Genomic DNA, 21,424 nt, shown 5'->3' on the forward strand with positions numbered 1-21,424 from the left:
TATTAAAAATAAGTATTATTCAGATCACCTACAAGTACTGCTTAAGTACAAATCCAGGGGAGTTCCACTGAGGAAAAGTGAGGTTATATTCTGCTTTGGAAGAATTAATCTGTAGCAAGTATCCTGAGGTTTTTCTTTTTTATCTCAATGTTTTTCCACTCATTATTTCCTTCTCTTTGAATGAAGCGGAGTTGACAAATTGGTCTGGTGCTATCCAAGCCACATGCTGCTTGTCTTCATGGCACTTGTGGTTTTAGGGGATTCATTGTTTGCAGAGAGAATCTCTTTTGCCGGGAAGATCAGACTTCTGATGCAATCCCATGAAACCCACAAACCACCTCCCTGTTCAGACCTTCAGGCCTGGGGTAATTTTTCTCTTTGTGCTGAATTCTTGGCAGATGTGTCAGATCACAGTCCATGACTAGAATCCTGAAGAAATCTGAAAAATTTGTGTGGCAAAATCTCTAGAGATTGTTCTGCTTAATCTGCAGATGGCTCATTTCAGGTCCCACGCTACTGCAGAAAATGACTTTCCTCTTAATTGGTGTCCCCACCCCTCTCACCAGGGATATGCTAGTGAGGAATGAAAATAGATGTGTGCCTGGAATATCTGAGAACTCCAAGAATAATTCTTACCACCTGTGTCAAGCACATTCCTCTTCAGATCACTTAAATGTCAAAGAAGCACCTAATTCTCTTTCCAATATGCCAAACTGAGTTTAAAACTCAACAAGTTTTGTATTGCCCAGCAAGGCCAGCTGTAGACGATCCTCCCCAATTCATGTGGGACCCCACTGATTGCAAGGATGCCACTGCTTACTTGAGGGATCAAAATGGTGTTTGTGTTGACACAGGAAATATGGGACAGGTTTTGGTGCTGAAATTGTGCAGCATTCCCCATGAACTCCACCCCCAGGGATGTGGATGGCAGTTCACCTCTGGATGTAAACCTGCAGTGGAGAAAAGGGGTTTGCTTTGAACTGATGCCTCAAGTCAGCAGCCAGCGCTCTGCAGACAGACAAAAGCTGGGATTTTGACACCATCATCTCTGTCCTTTGTGGACATTTTGGGGAAAGGTGTCAGATACTGGTGAGTGCAGCCATCCAGGGACATCAAATCATGGACTCACAGAATGGCTGGGGTTGGAAGGAACCTTAAACCCATCCCATTCCACCCCCTGCCATGGCAGGGACACCTCCCACTGTCCCAGGCTGCTCCAAGCCCCAGTGTCCAGCCTGGCCTTGCACACTTCCAGGGATCCAGGGGCAGCCACAGCTGCTCTGGGCACCCTGTGCCAGGGCCTGTCCACCCTTCCAGGGAACAATTCCTAATTCCCAATATCCCATATGACCCTGCCCTCTGGCAGTAGGAACCATTCCCTGGGTCCTGGCATTACCTCCCATGTAAACAGTCCCTCTCCATCTCCTTATGGATTTGGTTATTGTCTCTGCATGCACTGGTGATTATATTTTCATTCTTGTTATCCTGGTACTCAAGTCACTCGTTTCTCTGCTCAGGTAGATGAAATAAATCCAGCATTATTTAAGGAATCAGTCCTATGCAATAAATACCAAACAGCAAATCCCAGAGTGCCCCCCCAATGAACACTGTGAGCACAGGGTGCCCTTGCATACACCCTTGGAAAACATCACCACAGCAGTGAAAATGAAAACCTGCTTGGAAATAATTTGCTATACAGGAACTAGAAATCAGAAAGATGTATCTGTAGCATTTTAAGGAACACCCAGGCACTATATAAACCCTCCTCAAACCCCTGTTCTCCCATCCAAATTTTGATTCTCCAAGCTCTACCTGACATGCACTATAATAAGCAGCACCAGGGGGAGGGTACAGTGAGCAAACCCAGAATAATGACATGTGTGAAAAGCTGCTTCCCAGCATGGCATTGTTCCAGAGTTACATATGGAAATTAATATCCTAATTAATAAGGGGTCATGAAGCACTAAATATTGAGGGCAGGCAGAAATTGCTGAAGTCCTTCTATGGCACAACACGCTGGGGGCACAGAGATTGGCAAAGATGCGGTAGATGTACAAAAATATTTGGAAAATTTTTCTGTCTTTCTAGTCCAATCCCCTGTCTGAGGATTATATGCAAGTGTTTCACATCACTCCAAGCCAATTTAGAACGATGTGATAAACCAACTACCAATCCCACTCTGTCTCTCCATGTCCAGCATTCTCAGACGCTGATGGAGCAAAGAAACTAAAGGGAAATAAACTGATAAACATGCCAGAAAAAATTTTTGAGGGCTCATAATTCAGATCCAGTGAAAAAATTATTTTTCGTCCATATTTTCTACTTTCCACCAAGAGGTACAACAACCAGCAAGTTGGAACAATGTTGATTGCGCAAGTCCTGAGCCAGGTAAAATCTGCCCTTCCACTGGGAACACAGCAAGCAGGTTACTGGAGCCTTAAGTTTCTAATGTACCCCCATTCCAGCTGGTTTTCTACCTAATAGGTACAATTTTTACTACAGGAGGATTTAGCCCAGACAACTCCAAAGTGAAAGATGTAGCCAGATTGTTTGGGAAGTTGTTTGATTGTTTGGGGTTTTGCTTGTTTGTTTTGGTGTTGAATTTTTCATAGACTGATCATGGAAAATGTTAATCCTGAAATATTTTCAGAAAAGGTAAAGTTATAATAGAGAAATCCTCTGGCTGCTCCCAAGAGTTAAACCAAGGAACAAGAACTATCCTTCAACAGCAGCTCTGGTATTCACCCAAGAAAAATCCTATCAGACCAGCCAAAATCATGACTAAGAAGAGACTGAATTCACAAACATGTTATATATGAAAATGTTAATCCCATGGTACAATCCATCTTCCAAACCCAGTTGTGCTTTGCCAGAGCCCCTCGGGGCTGGAAGGCTTTGGAGCAGTTGCCCACTCAAGGTTTCCACCCAACACTTGGCCACAGTAAAAACGACACATGACCAGGGCTGGGGAAAGAGGTAAGAGGGAGTGAGAGCTCCAGTGAGACATCCACCGCTTTTATCATCTCTGGGAGGGACAGAGAGCTGTGCACTGCACAACTGCCAATGGCAAGGCAAAGGAATCAGAGCTGTAATCAAACAATGTTTGAATCACTGGTACCAAACCTGAAGCAAGGAAATGTCCTCAAAAGTGGCAGGAAAGCTGAACGGGAATTCTGAGCTCTGTGCCTGCCCTCAGTTGCTCCCTGTGGGCCTGAGTGGGAAAATAGCAATTCAATGCCCTGGTTTTCAAGAGTCACACAGGGCTGGGATGGATCTCACATGAGGCACACAAGCAGCAAAATACAGATTTTTGTCATGCTGGTGCAGCCAGCTCTGGGTGAGTTGGATTGGTGCTACTTTCCCTTCTGCTCAGTGGGTTCAAGGCACCAGGTTCATGGTAGCAGCTACTAAACATCCCAGAACCTTCTCAGGACTGGTAAATGACATCAAATAAGCTTCATTTTATCTACACAATTTTCCATTTTCTTTGAAAGGTAAGCTGCTTTCTAGACAGACCCCCACAACAAAATCTTTGCAGCCCCTTCTCGTGCCAGTGGTTTCATCTCCTTTACTGATTCCCAGCCCTGAGGTCTCTGCAGCCTGTCCTGCATCATCAGTGCCCTCACCGTCCCAAATCTCAGCAGTCTCCTGCCAGGTGACAGGGATCTGTGGCTAGCTGAGTGTCTCCCCTCTGTCTCAGAGCCCTTCAGAAGGGAAAGGCTGCTGGAAATTTGCATTTCAAGAAGAGATTGGATGTCTTATGGGAAAGAAACCCCTGGAAGGGCTGGGGCACAGGCAGAGCAAGGCAGGGAGAGCCTGCAGCTGCAGGGGGAAGAGCACAGGAGGAACAGATGTGTCTCAACTCTTTTCTTCAGGCCTTCCTGGAGTTCAGCTTTGGAGAGAGGACCTTTGGGCTGAGGAAATATTCTCTTTATTTGAGGAATAAGGAGAAAGAACATGTTCTTGTCTTCTCATCTATTTAAGAGAGCTGGGCAGGAGAATATCCCCTGGTCCCCAGGTGCCAAGCAGGTGCTGGTGCCTGGTGTCACCCAAGGCTGGGTAGAGCTTTCCCACAGGTCTGTCCAGCTGAAGCAAAGTGGTGATGATGCACAAATAGGATGTCAAAGCAAAAGAGAGAAACAACAGCTCTGGACAACACAAGCAGCTGCTGAAATAAAGCGTGTCAGATGATGTTACCTCCACTCCAGGACTCCAACTGTCTCTTTAAAACGGTGTGGTTTTTTAAGAAAAAAGTTTTTAAAAGCTCATTGAGCTCACACAACATCACACAGTAAAATGTCCTCTTCAATACTATTTGACACTGGAAAAAAATCTGGTTTAAACTTTAAACCTCTGGAAAAGTTGGCACATGTCATTACAATACATTGCAGGCTGGATGCTTGGCCCAGTGATGGGTGAGCTGCAGAAGAATGGAGTTATCTGTTGGTTTTTTATTCCAGAAATAAGGCTAAAACCATGGGGATGCCAAATTAATGAGAATTTTAGCCCCTCCTGGGGTCTTGGTTTCATTATTGTTGCTAAAAGGGGGAATCTCAAATCCAAGTTTTTACAAGGGTAGCTGACCAACCAATTCCTAAAACTTGGACAGAACCCTCCCAGAAGACTTCCTCAAGACCCTCACAACCCACAAGAATAGTGCAAGGAAAATCACCTACAGAACGCTTTAAACAAAATATAAAGAATATGAAATCAGAAGCAACGGATTTTAATATTTCAATCAACCAACTAAGTCTTAATATTAAACTGAAAATTCTGACCATTGCACAGAGAATAATTTGGAGAGAGGTGGTTTATAACATTTCATGAGGAACTAGAATGGACTTCATAGAGGAGTGAATTTGTGTAGAATCACTGGATGGTTTGGGTTGGAAGAGACCTTGGGGGTCATCTCATTCCACCCCTGGCATGGCAGGGACACCTTCCGCTGTCCCAGGCTGCTCCAAGGCCCAATGTCCCTCCCAGGGAACAATTCCTAATTCCCACTGTCCCATCCAGTCCTGCCCTCTGGCAGTGGGAGCCATTCCCTATGTCCTGGCACTCCATACTTATTTGTTAGCAAGTAGTTTCCATCTGTTTTGTAGGATATGAGACATAAAAATCTCCCCTTTTCCTGAGGTTTCATCAGATGCAGTCTCTCACACAAAACTCCAGGTGACAGAGTCCACAAACTGGACTTCCATCCTCATGCAGTCCTTGCAGACCTGGAACCCCTTCCTGGGCCCAGGCTACATACTCCTGAGCTGGAAGAGACCTTCTTCTTGCTTTTTTATATTTCTTTTATAAAACTTACTTTGGGACCTCTGTTGAAGTGCCAGGGGCGACAGAGAAAGCAGCAAGCGAGGAAGAAAGAGCCGCTGGCAGCGGGCTGTGGATGTTGTGCAAGAGATCTCAGAGTTGGAGATGGTTTGCAGCACAGACACCAAGCACCCTGTAAAATGTTTCAGATCTCCTGAGCACAGCTCCAATAGGCTTTGAAGTCTTGACATCACATAAAATAAAATGCATTGCTGTCCAAGTTATCCCATTGGTTTTCCCCCTCTCCTCACTTTGATGGCTTCTACAAAGCATTTTATACGGTTGAATAAATTTGAGTACAAGTAAATCAAACCAAAATGATTAAAAAAAAAATTGGATGCTAGCTACCAGGCTCTCTCGAAAAAATCCTGTGTGTTTCCAAATACTCTGAGTACAAGATGGTGTGATACAGCCTGATGGGTAAACAGCCCTGGAGATGAACCTCTCCAAGGCACTGGGGTTTTTCAGCCTCAGACAATCACTGCTTCCCAAATTATGGATTAGCTTTGTGATTAATTGACATCTATCAAAAAATCAATTATCTTGTCTATCACTTACATTCTGACTTTTTGTGCAAGTGGTTGTGTGAGGTTTTCAAAAATAAAATTTGCAAATTAAGATTAATTTCTAACGGGATCCTTGGCCAGATCTCCCTCTCTGTTGCAGCAGATGGACTCTTGTGTGAAATATTTTTCCTTAGTTGCTATAGAAACATGCCAACATATTTCTGCTTAAGTGATTTTCTGGAGAACTGTTTGTTGTTTTGCCCAATGCTGACAGGAGTGAATCATTTTTAGTCTTCAGTCAAGGTTGATTAAAACCTGGTCTCTGGGTGTCTAACTGCTGCAGACTGCTGCTTACAGGGGGGACATCCTGCTAAAGTCATTATGGCTGGGACATTTGCAGCATGCCTTGAAGTAAACGAGGCAGGTGGAAGGTTAAAGCTACAAAAATGACTAAAAGCTGAGAAAAACTCAAGGCTGAAACACAACTGGATGTAAAAAAACAAACGGCAGAAAATTTATGATGACGTTTAAAAAGTTGATTTATAGGATAATTGGTTCTAGAAGCCAGTTATGATGGAAAAAATCTCCAAATGACATTTCATGACATGAAAGGACAGGTCATGTGCCTTCCAAAAGGTGTTTGAAGGAATGAACCAAGTCCAGCCGTGTCAGGCACTGCAAGGACCCTGCCCACAGCCAAGAGCAGCAGGTCTGGCCCCATGCAAGTCCCACACCACAAACACAGCTCAGGGCATCCCACCAGTGATGTTTTCTACTAAATCAGGGCTGAAATGCTTTGCTGTTCAGACCCCAGTGAACCCAATCTCATCAGCAGCAAACTGTAGATGCTGGAGGAAGAGAATTCCAGACTGGTTTTGGTTGGAAAGGACCTTCAATCCCATCCAGTGTCACACCCAGCCATGTCAGGGACCTTCCACTATCCCAGACTGCTCCAAGCCCTGTCCAGCCTGGCCTTGGGCACTGCCAGGGATCCACGGGCAGCCCCAGCTGCTCTGGGCACCCTGTGCCAGGGCCTGCCCACCTGTCAGGGACAGTTTCCTTAAGGGACAGTCAGTGTGCAGGTGTGTGATTGATCCAAGCATTTCCTCTCTGTGAGTCTGTGTTCCAGACAGAGGAGGTGCAGCCTCAGAGATTGAAATTAAAAACATTTGCCCCTCAGTTTCTCAGGAACTGGTGCTGAGGGTTATTTCACCTGTTTTCCCCCAGCCCTTCTTTGCCTCAGTTCTACCCCTGTAAAGCTCAGCAGAGGACACTGTTCACAGGCTACTGCTGTGGCACTTACTCCTAAATCTTCCTGTGAGAAGGAAATGATCACACAGTGGTTGGAGGCTCAAAACATCTCAGGAAGATGTGTGAAAAAAAAGCAAACCCTGAGATTAGACAGAAGAAGCAATTCCTGCTTCCCCCAGAAGCCAAACTGAGATACAGCCATGTTATTAAATTGCTTCATAAACTTAAATACAAATTTCCCTGTTTTGACAATAATCTGATATGTAATTGAATGTTTAAAATATGTTTTTTAATGAACTTTCCTGCAGAGCTGGTGCCCAGCCTGCCTTTTGTGGGCTACCAAGAGGTCTGCTTCTCAGGGTTAGCTCTGAGCCCTGCGCTGCTGAGTCCTTAGAGTTGTTTATAACAGCCTCTTTAACTGGCATTTACTCCCTGCCTTAACATTTTCCTCATTTCTGTCGCTATTTTTGAAGCACACTCCCACAGTGGCAACTCTCCAACTCCTCTTACCTCCAAGAGAAGGCAGGCTACCAGCTACCTTTATAGTTGCAGCCAATTTTTCTGCTTGGACAGCTTACAGGGGATCTTAGTTGATGGAATAGTTGATTCTCTGCCCATGGCAAGCGTATGAGTCATCCCTCCAAAAAATATAACCTTGCTGTCCCTCTCTGAGACATGGAGAGGCCTGAGGGGCCAAGAGGCTCTCTGGATACAGCTAAGGTTGTAATGTTATTTTTATTATGCCCAAGGTTTGTATTATTTAAAGGTAACTTGCAGGAAATGGAGGACCAGGGAAGTCCACCCAGAAGGTGGTTTGGTTCTTAGTCCCATGAAGTCACTAGCGGCTAAGATACTCTGGAGGAACACATGCAGAAGAGGCAAACACTGCTCTCATCCAGGCTCCTTCACTGCCCAGCTTCGAGCCCTCGAGGAGTTACTTGGATTTTCATCTTGTGGTGCTCCCATGCCTCCCAGCACATGCAAACTCAAACCTTCACCCTCTGTGCCAGTTGGGAGATCGGCATTTTTATGTCATTTTTATGTCTGAGGCATAAGGATCTGCAGCAGAAGACAATCTCTTACAAAGAAATGTTCAGATGTGTCCCCCTCTGCCTTGCTGAGCCTGCCCATCTAGAAGAGGACACAATCCAGCCAGGAGCAACCTCACCTCACCGCAGAGTTTGTAGAATTACAGCAGGACGTCAGCCTTGGGAGTTCAAGTACCCTTTAAAGGGGAAGAGGCAAGTTTGGAGACATTTATTAAATCGATTCTTTAGGCACCTCTAAAATAGTAACAGTAAAGAAGTCAGAAAATTCCCTCCATGTCCTCATATATCTCTGTAGTTGTAGAGCATGAACTTTTCTGGAGGCTCCAGTCCTGGGAAGTGTGATGCCTGTTAATTTGGACAGAAACTGGGCAGGCCTCAGGTCTCCTCCAGGGCGGGATCCTCGTGCTCTTGGGTTCCTTAGCTTGCCACAGATCCCCGTGCCTCTCGCTTGAGTTCCAGAGAGCACCTGCAGTCATCACAGCGTGGTTCTGTTCTGCTCTTTGCCTTTCAGCACTGATGGAGACGTGGATGAGTAAAGACAGATAAGGGGTAGGCACAAAGCAACAAGCTCCAAATTTACTGTGAATTTATAGCAGAGCATTTGGAAGCACTCCTGTCACAGGAGCTCAAAGTGTGGATCAAATACCAAACACAAATGTTTGGTGAAAGCTCTGAGGTTTCCCCTGCCACAGGAGATGGAAGATGTTGGGAAGTGAAGTTCTACATTATTCTTTTGCCCTTTCTTCATGGAAAGGGTGGTCAGGCTTTGGAAGAGGCTGCCCAGGGAGGTGTTGGAGTCCCCATGCCAAGCCCTCAGGACGCACTATCCAAGGACTTGTTTCAGTTCTGGGAAGCCTCCAAAGGGAAGGATATCTTTTCCATTATCTCAGAAATCCTTGGCCCACTCTGGCAGGTTCTTCTGCACTGACCAATTCTCTTTCTCCCTGCTGATCACTTCCACTCATAATTATAGCAAGTCCTTCGACAAGCACCCTCTGCATGAAAATAAATTTTTGCCATAACCATAATTCCAGATCAACTGTCCATCATCTCAGCTTATTCAGCCTCAGAGTTAATATTATTTTATAGTGCACTTGAAGCAACCCTAATCCCCACCCTAATTTGATTCCTGTGTTTCTGTGGAAGCCAACGTCTGTTTCGCTGCCAAAGGAATGCCAATTCTTAGACACAAGGTCTCTGGCAAGCCACTGTGACTGTCCCTCCTCCAGGAATATTTTTGACAAGGCAGAGAGGAAGCACACTTCTAGGCTGACTTGGCTTTTCCCCATGAACACACAAGTCAGAATTTTTCAAGACAAGAGAATACCATCTTTTTCCATGTTTGTGCCTATCGTGGTAACATTTAGCTGTGAAAATGGCAGAGGAAATTTAATTAACAAGAATTACCTTATCCAGGGCAGAGCTCCATAAGTTCAGAAGTGTTTTGGAGGTAACGTGGTGACTCTTTCCACCTGTAACTTCTGGAAGGGTCAGTGGTGAGTGTCAGAATGCTGCCCCTGCCCACAGCCCCTCTGATGAGTCTCTGGGCTGAGCACCAGGTGTTTCCAGCAACCAGCAAAAGGGAATCCTCACTTTGGCTTGGGTGGGAGGCTCTGTTGTAAATACAAATACTGGTTGTTGCTGTTTTCAGAACTACAGTGATGAAGAAGAACAGGGAGATGTGGGAGCTTGGCAGGAGAGACCCAAGACTGTAACTCTCTGGACTGGGAACTGTCTGCAGAGCCAGTGGGACCTGCTTCCTGAAAGTCACAGCAGTGCTGCCAAATGGTTCTTAGAACAAACTCTCTGTGGAACTGCAGCAAGACTGTGCTACTGAGTAGCACCAAATCCCAGGAACTGCAGGGATGCTCTATCCAGGGTTTTCTCTTAGCCCCTTGGAAGCAGAACCAGTAACAAACTGCATTTAGCAGAGTAAAAAGATATTTTTAAAAATGATATTTTAAAAATGTTGCTGAGGATTGATGATACTCTTAAAAATGCCAGTTTGTTCAGGGTCACATGAACTGTCCTGTGCTGCCTCATGCCCAAACTCCATGCGGGCAGTAGATTATTAGGAAAAAAACCCTGTAGTGTTGCAGTGATGATGGCCCAGGTACCCCACAGGCTGGGAGAGGGACACCAGTGACCCTGTGCAGAGCTGGCAGCCTGTCCTGCTGCCCTCAGGCTGGCACACAGATGTGGCCCCGGGGCTGGCAGAGATGTGCCCCCAGGCTCAGGCTGGCACACAGATGTGCCCCAGGGCTGTGACACAGATATGCCCTCAGGCTGGCACACAGATGTGCCCCAGGGCTGTGACACAGATGTGCCCTCAGGCTGGCACACAGATGTGCCCCAGGGCTGTGACACAGATGTGCCCTCAGGCTGGCACACAGATGTGCCCCCAGGCTCGGGCTGGCACACAGATGTGCAGCCCATGGCACTCGGCCAGGGCTCCCCTGCTGATTTGGATGCATTCAGATGCAGGTTCCCACTACATTTGACATATGTCACCAAAATGAACATCTGACAGCCATGGCAGGAACTGCAAACATTGGTTTCTCCCCTTCCCCCTCCTCTTCCCGATTTGTGAATTCATTTTGATTGGGCTTATGTTGCTCTTGGGTTCTATTTTATATTCACTCAGATACTCATTAAAGGCATATTTGAGTTTAATGCATGAATGTTCACACGACAAATGCAACATGAGATGCAACACCAGGTTGCATCAAAGCTGCTGCCAGACTCTGACACAGAGACAAATAATCCAGACAGAATTCATCCAGAGCTTTCCCAACACAGCCATGTACGTACATGCAATTACATTGTGTGGAAGCAAAACCCACAAATTTTATTTTAAGCTTTTCTCCAGCCAACACACCTTCTGTTATTAGTCTGATTTTCCTGGATTCCTCTAGGGAAGACAGTCTACTTTTTTCCCAGTGCTTTCTCCCAGTTCTCCTGGTTATAACAATTATGCTTTATCCAGCCTGGGAGCAATGAGCCCTCATTTGCATTAATCACCAGTAACCAACATGTGCAAAATTCCAAACGTGATGTGAATCCTGTTGGAAAAATAATTCCCAGTGAGACATAGAAATGTGCTTTTATTCACCATGTGCTCACACAGCATTTGCAGGACAAGTCCCTGGGGCTGAAAACGGATCTGACCAGCTCAGTACTGGAGCACCCACTGCACAGGGAGTGCAGAGGAGGCATCTGCACTGCTGTGGATTTGTGGGTCGATGGAGCCAGTCCTTGTTCCCAGGCTGGCAGGGGCAGCCCACGCTCCCGAGGATACTTAGGGAGAAAAGCTCCACCCATGATCAGCTGTGGGAATGAAGAACTCTTGTGACAACACGACCTGAAGAGTTTTACAGAGTATCTTGGATTAAGTTCCTCAGCAGCTGGAGCTGGAGTTACCCTGATAGTTCCTGGAATAAAAAATGCTGCACAATGGAAAACTTGGAAGACGAGTTTGACACAAATCCTCAGCTTGTGCAAGTGCCTATGGCCCCTCTGACTCCACCTGAATTGCCTCCTCTCTTCCAGGTGCAGCTCTCCCCTATCACTTTAGGAAAGCTCAGAAGCTATAGCTGCTGCCATTTGCTCCCCAAAAAACCAGACTATATGCTGAGGTAAATCACTCTGCCGCCACAAGAATGTCTATCAGCAGAGATCTGACTTTAAGTTACATTCTCATGCAGAAGTGTTACCTGGGTTCCTGAAAACTGAGCCCTCAGAGTGTCCCAAGGTGTTGGAGCTAAAACACTAAAAAAATCTCGGGGTTTAAACACAGCCCAGTTGAATGTGCTGTATTTATGAATAGTACTTAAACCCCCCACCTCCCACCAGTTTACAAAGAGCACTAAATCAAAGACAGTGATGATAAGAATATGCTTCCTTCAGTCTGGTCCTTAAAATGCCTTATTCAATCCTTGGAAACCTGAAATGAAATATTATTTATGAAGTCCTGCAGTAAGAGCACAGTCTGGGTGAGATGAATTACTAGCAGCAAGCTAAGGTTTTCATTTTTTCCCCAAACACAGAATCCAGTCCCTCGTGTGAGCTCTCTCCCCCATGGCTCTATTGCAGAGGATCCTGCAGGATCCTTCCCCTCCTTCCCTTCCTCCTGGCTGCCAGCAGGAGATGCCAACAGCCCCGAAGGGCTGAGCACAGCCCCTGGGAGTAGCTCTGGTAGCAAGATACAGAAAGGGCTTCACAGCAAGAGGCCCATGCAGCAGGAGGGGACAGGCAGGGGGAGCAGCACAGGTGTGACCCCCACTCTGAAAAAACCTCTCATCTGATGGCTCAAAACAGAGAACCACAGAACCCCAGAATGGTTTGGGGTGGAAGGGACACTGAACATCATGTCATCACTATCCCAGGCTGCTCCAAGCCCTGTGCAACCTGCCCTTGGGCACTGCCAGGGATCCAGGGGCAGCCACAGCTTCTCTGGGCCAGGGCCTGCCCACCCTCACAGGGAAGAATTCATTCCATATGTGCAGTGTAAATCTTCTGTGCCTCATTTTAGGGCCAGCTGCCTTTGTCTTATCTCTGAATCCAACACATGGGCAAACCCATAGGGGATGGACAAACCTAAGGGACAGTTCTGGGGGCCATGGTAGGTGCAGCTGCTGGAGAAGCTGCATTTGTTGAGAGCAGCTCCTACTTTGATCAGTTTATACAACAGGAACAAGCAAAGTGTCAGGGTCCCTATGTGCCAGCACCTCCCTCCATTGTCACCAAAGGACTTATGACCTGCACAGCATTTTAACTCTAATGTTAATACTTAAAATATTCTGCATTCAGTAAAAATAAAAAGCTCTTGTTTGAGAGGCAAAATTCAGGACCATAAGCAGAACTGCCTTTAACACTGCAGAAACATCCATCCTTCTCCAGCAGAGTTCTCCCTGAAGTCTGAGTACAAATGACAGCCAAAGGTGTGATTATTTGGTTCCATGTAACCATGGGAAGAACAATTCACCACAGTGAACATTCAAAATTCAGGGCTGCTGCCACCTCTGAACCAATTTTGACACTCATTTTTCTGCCTTTCATAAACTATAAGTTTCATCTGTTCTGGGGCTGAGTCATTATTTTCTTCCCTAAATAGAAAGGTTTTCATGCTCATTTTTTATTACTTTAATATGGCAACTATCCTATATGTGAATCCAGGTAAGAAAACCAGGAAACTTTCCAAACACAGACATACTTCATATTTCATTTATTCCACGTGGTTATGAAGTGGTGTTCAATGGAAACTGTATGGGAACTGAAAGCAGAGCACATATTGTGTAATTGAGAAAATGTAGGGCTGGAAAAGGACAAATCAGATGGATGATGTTTACATGTTCCTGTAATATAACTTGGGCTAGAGATTACAGAGTTGCACAGTCAAGTTCTTGGGAGTCAGCTTAAATTCATTAAGTTGTTAAAAGTTTCCTGGGTATGAGATGCACTGGTTGCACTTTTGCATTGCAGGGCAACCAACTCCTAAAATACCATCTCCTCTTCCCCCCAAAGATGAGAGATGCAGGGCAACAAACTCATAACTGAATCACACATAATTGGCACAACTTTCAACATGAAATATTGGTTTCCATCACTTATGTAGATTAACTGGTAGGACAAAATATAGACATAGCTCATGTCTGACATGGGACAGTAGACACTGAAGCAGGAGACTTTACACCTGAAACCCTATTATCTCAAAGTTTAATGAAAATACGTTTTCCTCTAGAGAAAAAGGTTACTTTTCTAGGCTGTCCCCTTCACACCCCTGTTTGTTCAGTAAAATGTCAAATCACCATTTATTTTATGAGTATTTTGGATTACAGTCACAGGGGGAATCAAAAAGCTGAAGACAGGAGTTACACAACTCCTGTTTGTGTGTAATTTGAAAAAAAAAATTAGAATATTACAGTATTAGCAATAGCTGAGAGGTGATGGGAGCCATAGGTTTGAGTCTGGCAATGAACCAAGCTCTGCACCAGCACTGAAGAAACAGGAGAAACTGGAGCCTGCTCAGGACAAGTGAGCCCCACTTGTGGAAAGGAAGGACAAGAATGAGACCCTTTGGGTTCAGCACAGCTCCTCTGTCCCTGCTGCTGTTTCAGGGAGAGCCCTGGCTCAGAGGCAGACAGTGCCAGCTGCCTCCCTGCCCAGAAATGCTCTGGCTCTGCCAAGTCACCTCCTTGACACAGCACGTTCCTCCACGGGAACTCAACTGTCCACAGACATGCAGCTCTTCTTAGAAACGCTTTTTTTAAAAGAAGCCCCTACCCCAACATTCTCATGCACTGCTTGGATTCCAATATCCCATCTCTGGCATCCAGGGCAACATCTTTGCTTAAGTGGAATTGGTTTGCTCCCAAAAACCAAGAGCTTTTCTGGGAATTTCTCTTTTCTCTTACATTGCTTGGGAACCACTGCAATGGCTCTCCAAACATGAAACACCCTGAGCCTGAAAACCTCAGCAGATGGTAGGAAGTGTCTCCAAGTAGTAGCTGGTATTGGAGAAACGTGTTGGGCTGATGACAGTCTTGGACACAGGTCCCTTTGCACAACCACAGGACACAGGCAGCAAGTGGCAAGTGACATTTGCAGTGGTTCCCTTCCCTGACACAGCTCTCTCGTGCCCTGGTGGCTCAGGAGAGGGTGGAAATTAATTCAAACTATTTTTATTGGCCTGCTTGTTGCTACACAACACATCCTTCCATTAGAAAGAGGAACGTTGTAGTTCCTCTCATCCCCTTCCAGAGACATTTCAAATAGGTGGAGGTTTAAATCCCACAAGTGAAAGCTACAGACATAAATTCCACATTTGTTTGTGTGAATCTGCACATGGCCAACCTTACAGAATGCAAACCAAACCTCAATAATGGGACCCAGATTGAAATGAATACCAGCTCTCCACAATGAGAGACAGATTCTCGTGTCTGAGAAGTTTGCAGTCAGCTACAATAAAAATCAAGCTCTGCAGCCCGTCCAGCCCCCGAGCCTTCATAAATATCACTTTTCCCTTGTTTTATTGTTAGCAGAAGCAGCTTGGCAGTGGATGCCACCACACTATTAGTAAACACACGTCATTATAAACACAGAACAGAGACCATAATAACCAGCAAGGAAAAAGCAGGAATGAATTACACAACCCATCAACTCCTAAGAAAACAATTTCAGGAATACAAGGCAGCTCCAGCTGGAAATGTCACCGTGGCACCCCACACCTGACACATTCTGCCACCTCTCCCTGAGCCTTGATGCTCAGTGTGAAGCCAGAGAAGCTGTGAAAAGGACCTGGTGGGTTCCTGTATTGTCTGAAAATGACTCCACATTGAGAGACAATTTCTTCCCTGCCAGACTGGCAGAACCAGCCAGGTTTACAAGGCTGTGATCCTTCTGCCCTTTAACCACCACAAATAATAACAACACATGTTCTGAGAATTAAAATGAGATAGTGCTTCTGTGGGATCCATCCACACAGGGGACCAGAAACTCTTGGCTGCCCAAGCATCTGTAAGAGCCTGATGATTCCCAAGGAATGGTATTTGAGTTCAGGACTCCAGGGAATTCCTGCAGAATTATAAAGGCTAAAACTGTGTACTCCTGATGCTGGTGGGCTCTGCTGCCCCTCAATGGCCTTGGTGGGAGGGGAAGCTCTAGGCAGCTCATCCCTGTCCTGCAGGTCCCTCCTTTCCATTGGCAACCGGCAAAAAAGCAAAACGAGTGTGGCTATACAGCAAGACAGGAGCTAAAGGCTAAATGGAGCATAACAGAAAGAGGAGGCTGTGATTTGTCCTTTTGGCATCATTCAGTAAGGTTAATTCTTTCCTACGTGTTCCAGAGTCCTCTTGGACCTATTTTAAATAGATGGCTTTGCACAAATGTGGGTCAGTGTCTGTATTCCTACAGAGAAGGAGAAGGAAATAAGCCTGAGAATCCTCTGCACCCTCTACCTGGGAGGAAAAATTATCTCACAGTTTGTTAAAGTTCTCAGTATTGGATTCAGATAAGTGACAATTTCTCAGCAATTTTAGCAACATCCCTAAAGAATTCAGGAAAATGGTTTGAAGTGATATTTTCCAAGAGGAATTGCTTGAGAGCACTTCTAAAGCCATTGTGTGCAGTTCAGAGAGAATACCACTAACTGGGCTGCTCCAGCCCATGGCCCACGCCTCTTCCTGCCCCTGTCCTGCTGCTGGAGCATGCCAGCAGCCACAATTGCCTCTGGAATGTCCACTCCCACGGAAGGGACATCGGGAATGCCCATCTGAGGCTGGACAAGACGTGCATGTGCCAGACATCCCGCGGCAGCAGCGGCTGGGGCTGAGCCTTGACGGGCTGACATGCAGACTTTGAGTGTAACACTCTTAAAGTAAGGGAGAATTCACACCTCTGGGGGCTGTTTTGCACTTGCTCACCAGACTCAGCAAGGCAGCAGTAGGGGGATTTAAATTAAGGAAACAAAGGTGCTACACGGCTTAAAACAAAGTTTAAAAACAGAACAAGACCTGCAGAAAAATGCTGTACCTCTAGCATCCAGAAGGACTCCAGCACAGGAGAGCTGGATCTTCTCAGTCTCGATTAAAAACAAGGACTAAATGAAGCACACAGTTGTTCGGTGCATGATTTGGGGTTGGTATAAGGCACAACAAAGTGGCTGTCACAGTGTCACAGTGTCACTGAAGGGCTGGAGCAATAAAGGCAGATGGCAGCAGAGTTTAGTGCTTGGCAAATAGTGAACGCTTCTCTGAGCAGCTCAAGAAAACCCAAGAATTTTTCAGTTCCACAGAATTTTCTACTCCCATTCCCTTTGCTGACAAAAATGTCATACTGTCAGGAGAGGGGGCACATTCACAGTGAAATGCTGACTGAATTTTGATACAAAATCTGAGCCAGGTGTACAGAAACTGAATAGGAATACAGCTTCTAGAAGTGAATGAATCTCAGCAATTGAGCCTCCATAAACTATTTGGGTTTGATGCTGTATTTATTATAACAGTATAATTGGACATTAATATTAATTCTGGATTCAAAACATCTAATTTTTTTTCCCCACAATTTTGCATAGGTTTACCTATAACTGTTTGGAATGGACTCATAGCAGAATTCAAGTGATGATGTGAACAGGGAATAAATTCAAATGTGTTTTCTTGACTCTGATAAGAGAGAAGATATGTCTGGCAGACAAGACATACATGCAGCTGGCCCATGAGACACTTGGGGAGTAGGCCAGAAGAACAGGAGGGAAAATAGCAAGGCAGTTCAAGGTAAAGAAAATGGATTCATTATTTAAAAAGAAATTATATTTGGCTTTAGCACTGTTTGTCGTGTTGGTGAGTCACCCATAATAATATATTATTATTTCCCTGGGACAACAACAGTGACAGGCAGCACGTGAAGATAATTTAAAAGTCTCAACTTAGATACAAAGTTAAGCTGAAGCCAGCTTTAAATACCACTAAGTCAATATATGCATTTTCATAATAATTTGTGATTTAAGATATAAATTTTGCACATATTCCCCATCTAAGAGAAAAAAAAAAAAATAGCATCCACATTGACAACCTTTGTTTACGCTAAAGATCATTATTTTCAGATTCTTCTGGCTACCAAAAATAACACCAAGAGCTGGAAGAATTGCTTCTGGAACATGAACATTGTGTCTTTTCTCCCAAACACAGCCTGGTACCAGTGATGCCCCAGCACCTGGGAATTCCCAGGCAGGCAGGCACAGGCAGCTTCCAGCAATTCTCACTGCAGTGAAAGAGATCAGTGCCTTGGGACAGGCACAGCCAAGAGAAAGGGTTTCAGGTAGAACAGTGTAACTTCGTTTAAAGGAGTGGTGCTGTGCTAAGATGAGCTTAGGACCAACTAAAATCTCCACCCCCTCCTACCCTGCCTCTTCCTCACCTTCAACACATGGATAGCATAAGGATTATGGACACTTTTATTGACTAGTATTGATTAATTATTTTGTTTCTCTATTAAGAAATTAACATAGGAGTAGAAAACCATATTTCTTTCAATTAAAAAGAGGGGAAAAAAGAGTGAGGCTGTTTATGAATGTGGATTGGGAAGAGCCTGGCAGAGCAGAGGAGCCCTAATGCCTTAATGAAGATAAGCAGATGAAAAGGGCCACTGTGGATTGCCACTGCCTTGCAGTTAAGTGGTGGGTTTGGAAAATAATTCCTCCTGATTCATCTTCTGGTTACATTTTGGTTCTTCAGTCAATTATATGTCACCACATTGGGTTTGAGAGCAGATTCCTGAGTAAACAGCCAACAGCAGACAAATTAGCTGGGAAACCCAAGCACTGCTCTTTATCAGTGGAGTTTTGATGAGTGCTGTGGCTGATCTGAGACAGTTCCTCAGGTGTGTCCGTTCCTGTCAGGCTGGTAGATGCTTTGTGTGCCCAGACCCCCAAGAGGATTTTTTGGCAACTATTACCAATATGTTCCCAGCTGCTCCCCCGCAAAAATAAGAACAGTAATTTTTTTTCTGCTCTGAAAATCATGGAGTGGGGGAGAAGTGAGAACTCCAACCATCAACTTGTTCAAAGATGTGCCTTGGCATTGGGGGAACAGGGGGAGCTTCCCTTTGGGGGGAAGCCAGCAGCTGCCTGGCTTTTCCTCCCAAGAGCCCTCATGTCCCTGCCTCCCCTGTATCCTGGGAAGGAGCTTTTCCAGAAGGGGAATGATCTCACCACTGTAACTCACATGGAGAACTTTCTCTCCTCTAATTAGGATGTTTAACCTGTGCAGTCTTGCTCCATGCAGGCTCTGTAAGGGGAACAAGCCAGGACTGGGATAAGGTGAGGAATGCAGGCTCAGGGGGGATCTCAGCTGATTTTCTTTGTCCCCAGGGCTGCCAGGAGAGAGAACCTGGGCACCTGGAGGTGTGCCAACCCTGTGCCTCCAAGCCTTGGGCATCCACAATCTTTTGGGGTCCAACAGCTCCATCCCCTGCAGGCCACTCCACTGCCCTGCCCTGGTTATGGGCCCTTTGTGGGACAAGGGGCTTGCCTGCACTAATCCCACCTCCAGGTTTATAGAATTGGGCTGGTCAAAAATGAAAACTTGTTTCTCATAAAACGTTGCTGTGGGTTTGACAGTGTATTTCTGGTGGCTGATGGCTTGTGATAGTCCCCTGTGAGTAGAGGTAGCAGCATGGGCAGGTTGACCAAAACTGACTCTAGGAAAGGACTCCTTTGTCCTTGTTCTATCCATGTCCTCCTTTTCTTGATGGTTTTGACCCCCTCATGTCAAATTCCCTAAGCTTCTGTCAAACATGGAAATTCTAAGCAATGTTTTTCTTAAAAAAATATTTTTCTTTCTTTGTAGAGTCAATATCCCTTTCTCAGCTCAATATTTTGTGACTTGCCTGTATCAGGCTTGGTACCAAGCAAAAGCATTTCATCCCCCCAGGGTTATGTGGGAATCCTCCAACATTGCAAGCAGTGACAGAAAAGAGGCAGGAATTGCCAAAGTGCCTCTGTCACTACTGGTCCAGCTGTGACACTCACAGAGCATCAACCAGCCCAGCCTTGTGCCTAGAAATACAATCTAACCACCTGACATGATTTGGCATCCTTAACTAAACCTTCCTTCCATGAAACGTTCAGTGCAGAGCTCATCCTCATGACAGGAATGTACCCAGGGAGAGGCAGGAGGCTCTCAGCTGCACAGGGGAAAAGACAAGTTCGAGCAAGGTAATCCAAACATCACAAAATGCTGCAGTCACGGAGCTCTGGGCTCAGATGCACGTAGGTGTGCAAATGGAGGGCAAAAGTGATGGGCTTTACCTTTTGTACCCACACAGACACTTGGACAACTTCTCTTGTTTTTACAAGGGACCACTTACAGCTGAGAGGGGACAGGAGAGAGATGTGTTGCAATCATCAGATAGGAGACACTTGAAGGGCTGTTGGCTTCTGAGCTGGTAGATCAGAGTTCTTCATGCACACAGAGTTTATTTTCCTATGCCCCCCCTCTCTGGCAAGCTGGCTCATGCCGAGGGCAGGCTGGGAGAGGTGAGGCCAGGGATTCGTTGGCTCTAATGCACAACTGAAAGATGCTTTCAGTCAGCTGCAGCCTGGGTGCCAGGTTTTATTTTTTCAGTGCTCTCACTCTGGGGTGGAGCGGGCCAGCCCTCTCCTTCCTCGTGCCTCCTTCGCTCCCACACAATCTTTGTGGAGCTGCAGAAAAGAATGTTCCCATAAATAAACAAAATATTGAGTTACACACCATGTAAGTGACGACAGAAGAGAGCCCCAAGTCATCTTCTTAATTTCTATGCACAACACAACGTGCCAGCTCTCAGATAAAAGACGCATGAAAGAAAATGACATTGCCTCCAAGTCCACATAGTTTTGAGGTAAAATCACCGAGCCGTCATTCCCCACGAGCTCCTGTGCACACTGGGGCGGGGGGCTCACCCTCCCTGCCCACTCCAGCCTGGAGCTGCTCCTGCCGCTCCCCCCACTCCACCATCCGCGGCCTGCTCCAAGGTTTGCTCACCTTCCCACCCCCGGATCACTGTGTGAGCTCCGGCAGGCCAGCAGGTGACTGCTCTGGGGTCGGAAGGCAAAGTGCTGACTGCAGGCCTGGCACAAGGCAGCGCGGCTGCAGCTCTGCTTCCCCTGCTGGAAATCAGGGCTTGGCCCTACACGCTTCAGCTGGGCACAAATTGCTGCAGGGGTCTTTGCAAAGCCCTCTTGCACAGCGGCGGTTCCTTCAGATTCTACTGGACAATTTACAATTAGGCTACGTTTAAAAAGAATTTGGTAGTAGAAACACTTCACAGAATAATTTTCAGGCTCACTACAGACATTTTTCATGAGAAAGTGATTCAAAATATTCAAGAGAGAAATATAACACGACCCTGGTGGATTTGGTTGTCTACACAGGCCTTGTTGCTTTGCTTTGGGCTCTGCTGGGGACTCTCACACAATTTAGCTGTAAGGAAACATCCTGAAGGCCAACATATTACTTGTGGCAGGAGGGGCTGGGATCACGCCCTGGACCACTTTCAGTGAGTGCCACAGGGGTGCCCTGAGCCCTGGGCACAGCACGGGACAAGGCACAGTGAGAGTGTCACCACAAAACAACCTCAGGTCCACGATAAATCCAGGCTGAGAAGGAAAATGAATACCTGGAAAAAGAAATCATTTTCCAGAGCTCCCGGACAGCCCTGGGAAAGGCAAAGGACGGAACCTCTGCACCCTCAGGTCCAGGGCAGCATTTAAAACCATGCCCTGCTTTCTGCCTAATTACACATCCCTGTGTTAGACCTAAAATCACA

The sequence above is a fragment of the Pyrgilauda ruficollis genome, unplaced genomic scaffold (assembly GCF_017590135.1).
Source record: "Pyrgilauda ruficollis isolate IOZ18807 unplaced genomic scaffold, ASM1759013v1 scaffold105, whole genome shotgun sequence".
Lineage (NCBI taxonomy): Eukaryota > Metazoa > Chordata > Aves > Passeriformes > Passeridae > Pyrgilauda > Pyrgilauda ruficollis.